Raw genomic sequence first — 9724 nt, 5'->3', positions numbered from 1 at the left:
CATATGTATGTAAATATAAATAATGTATATAAAATATACATGAAAAAGATGTTTTCTAGTGCTGGGGATTGATTTCAGGCCTAAGGAACAGACTTGAATTTCTTGATTTCTCAGAGGTGAGCTTCTCCTTCCCACACAGTGCAACAGAGTTACCCAGACCATGAATTCCAATCCCAGTCCTGGCAGAAAAAATGGCACCTTCATTCTATGTGACACCCAATTCTTAGATATTTCATTATGCCTCCATTTAATGTATATGATTGTTTAAATGCTTCATGAAGTGTTACTTAAAATTGATCAGAGTCCTAGGATATAATTGTGTATAATTTTATCCTAGAATCGTTCAAGAACTGCCCATTCATTCATGACATATATCACATTCCATTGGTATTCATATGGATAGGAATGAGTTTCTTAGGATCTCCTGTCATTTGGAGGTGGCAGGAACAGGATTCAAACTGTGGGCTCCAGCTTCCACCATTCAATCTGCAGGATAGGGAACTCACAGGTCTGTCCAAGAACATCAGCAATGATTAGGCAGGCACCAATGGCTCTCAGCAGTCCTCCTTAATACTTACAAGTCTGTGATAGGAGGATGATGGTCAAAGTCACCCTAGGCAGGAAAGTCCTTGAGACCCCTGTCCAACATCAGTGCCAACAAAGCCAGAAGTAGAGCCGTGTGGCTCCAGAGGTTGAGGGCTAGCCTTGAGCAAAAGCAGCTCACAGACTGTGCCCAGATCCTGAGTTTAAGGTCCAGGACTGGCAACAAACAGACATACAGAACAATCTGTGCAGCCATCCAGCTAAAGCAGGTCACCTTCTTGTCCCCATCTGGATTAGACAGACTTTCCTGGGAAAGCGGTTGCTCTCATCTTGACTCCACCCATTTTGCCTGCATCACAGTATTCTGGTCACACCCCCATTCTTTTTTTTTTATTTTTATCTTATTTTATTTTATTTTTTTGTGGACACACTATACAGAGGGGTTACAATTACATGGGCAGGATAATGCATACATTTCTTATCAAGCATTGCAGCCTCCTCCTTTGTTTACCCTTCACATCCCTTCCCAGCCTCCCCCCAACCCCTCCACCTAATCACCCCGCCTTCCCCCCATCCCACCCCACCCCCCGCACCAACGTTGTAAAGCTCGTTTTCGACATGACAACTTGTACTTCTCATTGTTGCAACAGGTCCACCTGTATCCTTAAACGACTTGCTTTTCCCCATCTCCTCTACAAGTTATACTGACATCAAATATAGTGAAAGCAGGGGTTATACTGTGGGGGAGGGACATACAAAGCAACAAAGAGATAATCTTATAAATGAGTTAGAAACAAATGCATGAAAGAAAAAAATTAAAATACATATCTAAGGGTTCATTTTCCTAACTTCACTTTATCTGACCTTTTCCGCTTGACTCATACATATACTAGATATTGCAAATATAAGGGAAACCATGGGACCTACGTTTCTTTGGGCCTGGCTTACTTCACTTAATATAATTTTTTCCAAGTCTTTCCATTTCCGAACAAATGGGGCAATGTCATTCTTTCTGATGGAGACATAGAATTCCATTGTGTATATATACCACATTTTCTTGATCCATTCATCTACTGAGGGGCATCTGGGCTGGTTCCATATCTTAGCTTTGGTAAATAATGCTGCAATAAACATAGTTGTGTTGGTAGCTTTAGTGTGTTCTTGTTTGTAAACATTTGACACCCCCATTCTTTCATGGTTCTTTCTGACCAATGGGATACAAGAATGGTGGCCACACCCACATTCCATGCTGCCCAGGATTCCCTCTGTTGGTTGACACCATTACTAGCAGTTGAGGAAGGTAGAGGTGGCTAAGTGGTGAGCAAGAGACTCCAGGCGACCTTGGAGTAGAGTACGAAATTGACATCCTAATCAGTGAGTGGGAGAATAGAGGATTTCCCAGAGCCTGGGAATATGTCCAGCCCATCTTTCCCATCCCAGCGCTCAGATGTCTGAAGCAGTAAAACTCCATGAGAAAGCTGTGGGCCTGAAACTGCCGCCAGAACACCGGTAGAAGAATCCTCCTGACAGACCTGCCACATTCAAGAAAACAAAGAACATGAAAAAGGGAAGGATCCACAAGACAAACACCACCAGGGAGAGTGATTCAATGGAGGGTCCGGCCAAAGGTGATGCCCACCACGGGCCTCCCGTGCATTTGGACACAGTCACAACCACGAGGTTCCAGAGTGTCAATGGTCCTGATACCACCAAGGATCTGTAGAGGTGCTACCGACACGTGGTGCCCACCCTGGACCCCCGCAAAAGAAGAAACCAGGCACTCTATGCCAAGATCCAACCACTGAAGCAGGAAAAGACTGACCTGCAGGATCAACGGGAGAAAGAGAGGGAGAAGATAGCCTAGGTGCAGGTAGCACCTAAAATGGAGCTAGAGAGCCACAAGGCACCCATACAGAGGTTGGTTTCGGCAGAGAGCAATTTACAATGTGCACTCGCTTGCATGCAGCAGGCGGCTGATGACACAGAAAGGGAGCGTGAAGCTCTCACCAGCTGCCTGCAGGCCACAGAGCAGTGCGTGGCAGAGCTGGAGATGTCGGCTTCTGTGGTCACTGATCACAGAATGAGACTGAAATGTTCTTTGAACAGCTGCATGATGTGACCCTTCTGCTCAAGTAAAATGCCAGAAGCTTCGATGACCTGGAGCAAGTGAACTCAAAGTTACAGGAGAAGCTGGAAGTGCTCTGGACAACAGGAAGAAAGGAATCTGCAAGGTCCAACAAGCACTGGTGGGGCATGAGTTACTGAAGAGACTACTGGACAACGTGAGCTGACTGGTGAGCACATCCAATCTCGAGAAAGACACCTTCACAGAAGACCTGAGCATTGAGAGGTCCACGTGGAAGGAGGAGGCCCAGCAGCTGACCCAGCGGGTGAACCAACTGACTAAGGAGAGGGAGCGAGGGGCAAGGCAGGTGTTTGGCCTAGAGAACAGGCTGGAGGAACCATGGCCCAGCTCAGGCCGAGTGGCAATTGCAGGCCCAGGCCTACTGCACGCAGATGGAGTTGAAAAACCTGGAGGAATAACTTCACATCCCGGACCAGGAAAACCAGAGTCTCCATCTCCAGAATGTGGAGCAGCAGGAGCAATTGTGGAGACTGGAGGAGAAGGCCAAGGATTGGCAGGAGATCCCTGAGATACCATGATGTGCATATGTGTGTGATGGACAGCTGGAGGAACAGCTGGTCCTGCTGTGGGACACTCTCCAGAGGGTGAGCGGTGAGAAGGAGGAGCTCACCAGCATCCTGGACACAGAGCAGCAGGTGAAGAAACACTAGTGGGAACATCTGGTCCACACAGAGGAGAAGATAGAGGAATGGAAAGAAGTGGCTGAGAAAGAAAGAAAGCCAAGAATCTCAGGACCAGCAGGTGCAGTCCCTGGCCCAGCTGCAGGAGCTCAGAGCCACCTGTGAGTGTCACATCACCTCCAATTAGCGGCTGAGCACCGAGAAGGAGGCCCTGCAGCAGCACCTAGAGAGGCAGACCCAACTCTTGGAGCAGCTGAAGCAAGTGCATGGCCTGACCAACTGGGGAGACCAGGTGGTGTCCCCAAAGTGGCAGGACACTCTCAAGTGCCTGAAAGCAATCAGACCACAGGAGGAGCGGCTGCAGGTCCAGCTGAGTTTCCTGGCTTTCCCTGGGGAAGGTGAAGTTGAAAATCCTGGAGAAGCACAAGGTGAGGAGTCAACTCCCCCACCCCCCACATGACCATTGCAGAGGATGGAGACATTCCCCAAACTGAGAGGGATGTGGATTTGTGAGCACTCTTAGTGGCTGAAATCCACAGGGGGAAACTCCTGCAGCAGGAGTGGCAGGCCCACTGTGGGCAACTGGTTCACCTGGCAGCTCAGTGCCAGAGAAAGATTGAGCCACAGGCCCTTCATCCCGTGAGCTGGCACCACAGCCTGTGTGGGGATGGGAAGCGGGACACATGGGTGTCCGAGAAGAAAATCTACTTTGTCCATGACCTGCCTGATAAGATGGACTTCCATAGTCCAGCGGGTGATCTTCAACATAGATGCAGCCAGCTGTTGGCACACATCACACTGTTGAGGAGTCCCTCATGGCATGTAAAGAGCAGATGTTCATTCTGGCTGAACTGTGACAGAAGAAACGTGAGCGTGTGTACCAGCTGTCCTAGGAAAAGATGGAGAAGAGGAGAGAGCTGCGGGAGCCACTGTCACTCCTCACAGGGGAAGACATGGACAACGGGCTCCAGATGCCAGCACAGGCTGCGCCTTCTGTCACTGCCACCTCTTTGAATGCCTCCAGGCTCCAGGGTGGGCGAAATGAGAGAGGAGCAGAAAGGTTTTGAAGAATTGCCACTTCAACACAGTGTGGAAACTGCCAGAGGAGAGATCGAGGTTCACAACCCCATAGAGGACTCCCCCACAAAGCACATCCTGCTGCAGCTACCCCACATCCAGATCCACCCACAGCTCATGGGCTCAGGTGAGGAGTGCTCCCTCCCTTTCTTCTTTAGACTGATGCAAATGATGACTATGTGACATAATGACTCTCCAAAGCCTCAGCAGCAACCATAAGTAGGTGGCCAGTGGCCTTTCTCTCAGGCCTCCATCTTCTGGGTCTTGGGAAGGGTTAACTGTGGGTTGGGTAGGGCAAAGTCTGCTGAGAGGTGGTCCATATTCAAGGGACATCTAATGGCCTATTGGTGGCCAGGGAAGAGGCCCATGTTATGCTTATCACAAAGAAAAAATCGTTTTCAAAGGGAAAACAAGCCTCCAATAAAGATTTGTTCTTCCAGTTCTGGGGCTTCAACTCTTTTCCTTGTCACTGTCCCGGAGCTCTTTCTCTCACGGCTAGCACTCTACTACTTGAGCCACAGGGCCCCTTCTTGTTTTCTGATGGTTCATCGATGATAAGAGTCTCACACACTTTCCTGCCCAGGCTGGCTTTGAACCGTGATCCTCCAGATCTCAGCTTCCAGAGTAGCTAGGATGACAGGCATGAGCCATCAGTGCCCAGCATTTGATACCTTTTGAAGGCATCTTGGCGAGTCTGTAAAAGGAGATCCAAAGAGCCTGGATAGACCTTGACCCAATCAAGGAGCTGAGATGGGGGAAGGCTGACCTTCTAGCCATTCTGTTCCCCAAAATTAAAGATGCCAGGTGGTGTTGGATGCATCAAACACCTAGGCCAATAGCCACCAGACTCAGTGGGGAAAAAGTAGAGAATACCCAAAATTTGCAGTGTAGAAATCTTTGATTTTGCATGCATGTGGAGTGTGTGTGTGTGTGTGTGTGTGTGTGTGTGTGTGTGTGTGTGTGTGTGTGTGTGTGAACTCAGGGCCTAGGCTCTATCCCTGAGTTTTCTTGCTCAAAGCTAGTGCTCTGCCACTTGAGCCACAGCCCCACTTGCTTTTCGATGGTTAATTGTAGGTAAGTCTCAAGGACTTTCCTGTCCAGGGTGGCTTCAAAGCATGATGCGGTCCCCAGGGAAACAAGAGAAAACACAACTCGATAAAATCCCTATGGTGGACAACTCCTGCCTCCTGGTGGCCAGACGTGGAACATATGTCCCTGTGCCATCGTGGGGGACTATTGTCCTCTAGAGTTCAATTTGGGGAAGAGACAGGGGCCAACCTGACTTTTGCTCACCCTGAGTGCTGATTCCAGAGCCGATCTGTTCCACCCTAGGCCAAGAGAGCTCCAGGAGGCCTTGCTTCCACGGGCACAAGAAGTGAGAAGTCAGCTCCAGGCCCAGCTAAGAGCCTTTGCCCATGGACACACCAACTTGGCCTTCCTGATCACCATAAGGCCTGTCAAAGAACAACCCCAAAAAAAAACCAAAATTGGAGCTGTGAATCAAAGTGGTAGAGCTCTAGCATTGAACCAAAGAGCTCAAAGACAGGGGCCCAAGCTTTGAGTTCAAGACCCCCAGCTCACCTTCCCCCATAAAACACACATTAGCTAAATGTGAACTAGTAGGATTTGTGAAGTGTTTCTGAAGAATGATGATACTGAAGAAAGCACTCTAACTCTAATGACAGCTGAACTTGTGACATACAGGTATGTGCTGAGTGTTTCACAGGATGCTGTTTTCTGGTTTCTTCCCACATAGTGTGTTTTTTCTGAGTCTTCATAAACCATGCTGTTGTGCTGAGTCATCCCAAAGGGTGCTATGTTCTGAGTCCTTGAGAAGAGTGGGCTGTGCTGGGCTTTTCAAAGGGTGCTGTGTGCTGAGTCCATTACACAATGTACTTTATGCTGAGTCCTTCAAAAGTGCGGTGTGCTAATTCATCCCAAATGGTGCTATGTGATGATCCCTTGAGAAGGGAGGGACAGATGAGTTTTTCAACGGGTGCTGTGGGCCCAGACCTTTACACAGGTACTTTTCCTGAGTACTTCAAAGATGGCTATGTACTGAGTTATCCCAATGGGTGCAATGTGCTGCATCCTTGAGAAGAGAGGGATGAGGTGAGTGCTGTGTGCCAACTCCTGTAGACAGTGTGCTCTGTACTGTCTTTCAAATGGTGCTGTGCTGAGTTCTTCCACAAGGGGGTATGTGCTGAGTCCTTCAAAACTGTGCTATGTGCTGAGATTTTCAAAGGGTGCTGTGCACTGAGTGTTTTACCAAGGGTGGTATATACTCAGCCCTTCAAAGGATAGTGTGTATGGAGTCTTAACAGAGGGTGCTATGTGCTGAGTCCTGGAAAAGTGTGCTACGTGCTGAGTTTTTCAAAGTGTGCCATGCACTGAGTCCTATTCACTGCGTACTATGGACTCAATCCTTCAAAGGGTGCTGTGTGCTGAGTCATCCCAAAGGCTACTATATGCTAAGTCCTTCAAAGGGCACATTGTGCTGAGTCTTTTACTCAGGGTGCTTTGTGCTGTTTTTTGAAGTATGCTGTGTGCTGAGTCAGCCCAAAGGGTGCTATGTTCTGAGTCCTTGAGAGGTAGTTTTCCCCAACAATCTTTCTAAATCTCTCAGTCTCTCAGTCTCTCAGTCTCTCTCTCTCTCTCAATCTCTCTCTCTCTCTCTCAGTCTCTCTCTCTCTCTCTCTCTCTCTCTCTCTCTCTCTCTCTCTCTCTCTCTCTCTCTCTCTCTCTCTCTCTCTCTCTCTCTCTCACTGGGTCACTGTGCACATCCTTGATATGTAGAGTGGAGAGGCTTGGAGGAGAGTCTCCTCTAGTGGTGGGGCTGAGGGGAGATTTGATCCCCTGAGCAAGTGCTACGATTGGCGGGGAGTGCTGAGCTGAGGTGAGGCTGTAATTCCCATGGCCTGGAAGCCTTAGGGCTCAGTTAGGGCTGCTCTTGTGGGCAAGGGTAGGGGTCGGAGCCAAGGGGAAAAGGGGACTGGGCTGAGGGGAGGAGGAGGCAGGGCTCAGGGGCCGCACTGTGGAGGCAGCAGTGGCCAGGGTCTCGCAGGGGCAGGTGTGCATGCGCAGAGGGTGTGAGGCGGCCTGCGAGAGGAGTGGAGATAGAGAGAGCAGAGAGGAGCGAGTTCAGGCACAAGGGTAAGTGGCTTCACATGCTCTGTTCGTGGATCAATAGAAAAATAGCCAAAACAAGAATAAAGGCAACAAATGTACAGCCAAGAAGAATATAGTTAGAATAAAGGTAGAGGCAATAAAGGTGCAGCCAAGTGTATAGGAAGCCTTGAACCAACACCCGCTTCCTGCAGGCATGCTTCCATGAGGCTTATGCTTTGTCTGGCATGATCTCTCACGCAGATTCAGCAGGAGGTGTCATGGCATTTCTTCCTATTTTTTTTTTTAATTGAAGCTCATGAATGTCTCGGTGCACAGAAGAGACAAATCCAAAGATCATCCTGAAAATGACTCAAAATATAAGAATAAGAATTGAGAGAATTGATCTGACAATGACAATTATAATTATTACATGAATCCAATCCAGAGGATTGAGGGCCTCCAAGTTATGCTTAAATAACTCTGCCAAAGATTGTAAATTTTTTACATCTAAATGAGCTTTACTAATTGATGTAATTTTGTCTTGTAAAGCCTCCATAACATGAGAGATATCTTTATCTCTCCAAACTCCTAACAAATGATTTTTGGTAGCATTCCAATTAAAAGAAAAGTTATATTTTAGAGCAGTAACACCGATATATTTAAAATTAGCATGACATTTAACAGAGTTGTGTTTTTAAATTTTGAACTTCCTGACCTATAGCCAGAACCACTTCCTCCAGAGCATTTATTTTCATTTCTAACTTTTTATCTATAATTTGTTGTTCTGCTAGGTCTAATGAAACATTTTTGCTTAAATCAGTAACAAAATGAGCATTGTTTACTTCATTTACTAAGGCTGCTGTAGAAATCGCTAAAGAGCTAATTATTGTTATTAAAGAACTTATTCCTAAAATCAAGGCCGTAACAAAGCGTTTTGGCTGCAACATAATATCCACAGTTTTCAGCATTCATAAAGCAGAATTTTTAAACCAAGGGTCATTTTATAGATCTACATGTAACATTACATGTGAAGGTCTTTTTAAAATAAAAATTACAGAATATGTTTTATCCAGAGAAGAAGTAAGACAATTAGTAAAAATACAACCCTTACAGCTAATATAATAAGATTTTCCTTGATTAATAATGATTAAATTATCTAGTTTTCCAGCTAAAATTTCCATAGGATAACTCACACATGCTCTTACCCCAATTGCAGTACTCTTAGTTTCTATGGGCTTTTTCAGTAAAATCATGTTTGTTGCTGCAAAAAGTCTGAACAAATCCAGCTGAATGCCAGTTTTATTGTGAAAGGGAGAGTGACTCACCAAAATGGAAGCCACCCACCCTGGAGTGAGCCATCTTTTCAGGGGTTCCCTGGGCGTATCAGGAGCATAGCCATTAAACTTTCATGAATTATGTTTTAAGTAGGCGGCATAATCATAATCGGGGTTAGCAATGGAAAAATCAAAAATACTATCTGGTGCCCCATCAGGTTGTAAAAAAGAGGCCTTTTGAAATCCATGGCAGCTTTCAGAAAAATTGAGGTAGCAATAAATAAGTCCTCCCATTCCATTTTGTTACATTAATGACTCATGAGCTATGGGACCCTTACATTAGCAACCCCTTGCCATCTGTGTAGGTGTATTTAGTATCAGGAAAGACTGTGATTTTTAGAAAGCAAAAGAGATCAGGTATGGAAAAACAGCATAAGAGGAGATACATTTATCACACAGAGATTAAGAACTAGCCTAAGAGATTTAGAATGCTAAAGGCAATGAACAATAAGCCTGGTTGATAACTAGTTCTTCAATAACCAAAAATGCTTCCCTAGAATGATTTCTGGTATGCATTAGTTACAATCATTTGTTCCTTCCATTTAGAGTTATTCCTTCTCTTGTCCCAACTGATAATTTGCCTCTGCCTTTTTGGTGCCATGACTGACCAAAAATATTTCCAAATCTCACTTAGACTATCCTTCTCATTGTGATTAGCAGTGACCACTCAAAAGCCTGGAATCTTTGAATTTCCAGAAATAATCTTCACCTGACATCTAAGCACATTCCTAGCATTAATTGTTGTGACCTAATGAACAAAACTTTTTTTTCAACACAGTATCCTAATATAGGTAAAGTACATGAATTAGGGAGTATTGTCAGGTATTAGTATGGAAGGAGCAACATATATTCCAAGTATGGATTATTTATTTTGCATTTACTAACTAAATTTTTTT

General features: G+C 45.9%; 1 pseudogene; it reads left to right on the top strand.

Moving 5' to 3' along the window:
- Positions 1 to 2503: 2503 nt before the first annotated feature.
- The window catches only part of LOC138809076 (tubulin beta-2A chain-like), a 43416-nt pseudogene continuing 36195 nt past the window's right edge, over positions 2504 to 9724 (top strand).

Source organism: Dipodomys merriami, unplaced genomic scaffold (assembly GCF_024711535.1).
Source record: "Dipodomys merriami isolate MVZ:Mamm:240054 unplaced genomic scaffold, mDipMer1.0.p SCAF_481, whole genome shotgun sequence".
Lineage (NCBI taxonomy): Eukaryota > Metazoa > Chordata > Mammalia > Rodentia > Heteromyidae > Dipodomys > Dipodomys merriami.
The sequence above is the reverse complement of the archived record's forward strand: the minus strand, read 5'-3'. Positions and strand labels throughout refer to the sequence as shown.